This window comes from Macadamia integrifolia, chromosome 10 (assembly GCF_013358625.1).
Source record: "Macadamia integrifolia cultivar HAES 741 chromosome 10, SCU_Mint_v3, whole genome shotgun sequence".
Classification (NCBI taxonomy): Eukaryota; Viridiplantae; Streptophyta; class Magnoliopsida; order Proteales; family Proteaceae; genus Macadamia; species Macadamia integrifolia.
Window position 1 is genome coordinate 29,463,196 of NC_056566.1, and position 1,469 is coordinate 29,464,664.

General features: G+C 34.4%; 1 long non-coding RNA gene across 1 annotated transcript in view; it reads left to right on the forward strand.

The window, feature by feature from the left end:
- LOC122091760 overlaps positions 1–1,281 on the forward strand; it is a 1,648-nt gene extending 367 nt beyond the window's left edge. Inside the window, exon 3 of the long non-coding RNA XR_006144013.1 lies at positions 776–1,281. This is a non-coding gene — a long non-coding RNA (uncharacterized LOC122091760). The remainder of the gene's footprint in view (positions 1–775) is intronic.
- Positions 1,282–1,469: the final 188 nt, after the last annotated feature.

The following is a 1,469-nucleotide window of genomic DNA, read 5'->3' on the forward strand; positions in this document are numbered from 1 at the left end:
AAAAAAAAAAAAAAAATTAAAGTGATCTTATTCTCTTTTGTATTCTTCTGCTGGAAAGACTTATCAGCTCAAAGATTTTTCTTTTACAATTAATATATGAGTGGACAACATCTCATACAAAATTATTTGCCTTTCCATAAAGTTTGGAAAATCTAAGTTAGAAAGAAAAAAAGTTAACTTTTCTAAAAAGAAATGAATTGTTAAAGTACAATGGAATGCACCAACTGACCAACACATATATGAGAAGATAAAATGAATGATAAATTTGAGTCTTAAATTTGATATGTGGAGCTGCATCTTTTTCTGAAATGTTCATATTGGTAGAAATTGCGTCTATATGGAAAAACTCACTAGCAGATTAGAAATAATCTCTACTCCTCGAGCATAGATCACCTATCCATACTGGTATGCTTCCCTGACAGTTGCGTGGTGACATGTATTGTGCCACCTATTTCCATTAAAAGTGCATGGAAAAACATTTTTGGAAGCAAAAAAGACACATATAACTATCCAATCACACATGATCAGGTGTACCGATACCGGTAGGTGATCCCAACTCCAAGTCCTACTATTGCATGACTAAGAAAGCTTTTGCCATTTCAAATTTAACTTATGATACTTGTGTGTTTCAAATGGGAAGCTTGACTTTCAATAGTTTTTTCATATCATATTTCAAGATTTAAAATATGAAAAGATTTTTCTGGCCGTAGGCAATATATATATATATATATATAATTTTGTCTTTAATAGCATTTATTGGTTTCAAAAACTTCAGGAAGAGTGGTGGATAAAAGCAATGGTGACGTAGCCTGCGATGGGTATCACAAATATAAGGTGACTTTACATTTAGCTCTCAGTCCAGTATTATTTTTCTCATTTTCTTATCATTGTTGGGATTTCACATGAAAGCAATGATCCCACAAGTTAGTAGTTTGATGTGAAGATTTATAACGACTTGGACATATTTTTCCTTGCTAGTTAGCTTTTAAAAGGCGAGTTCTATCTGTCCCAACAAATGGTATCAAAGTTGAAGTGTGGAAACTCCAATGTGCCTCCAAGGATGGAAAATCCCTCAGAAAATATCTCAATTCCCATGTGTGATCCGTGGATAAGGAGATTGTAGGAGTTCACGTAAAAACAATAATCCTGCATCGGATTTGAGTAACCTAATACGGAGGCTTATAAGGACTTAGACACCCTCTCCTTTATAGATGATTTTTAAGGGCAAGTTCTATATGAGTCGTAAGAAGTGGTATCTAAAGTGAGTTTAGCAATGCAGTATCACAATAATCAAGCTTTATATATTCTTATTTTTGTCTCCTAGGATGATGTCAAGCTCATGGTGGATACAGGATTGGAAGCTTACCGGTTTTCCATCTCATGGTCCAGACTTATTCCAAGTATGATGACTACCAACCGTCACATTCTCTTATTATCAATAGAAAAGGTGTAGATTAGGGGGGGGGGGG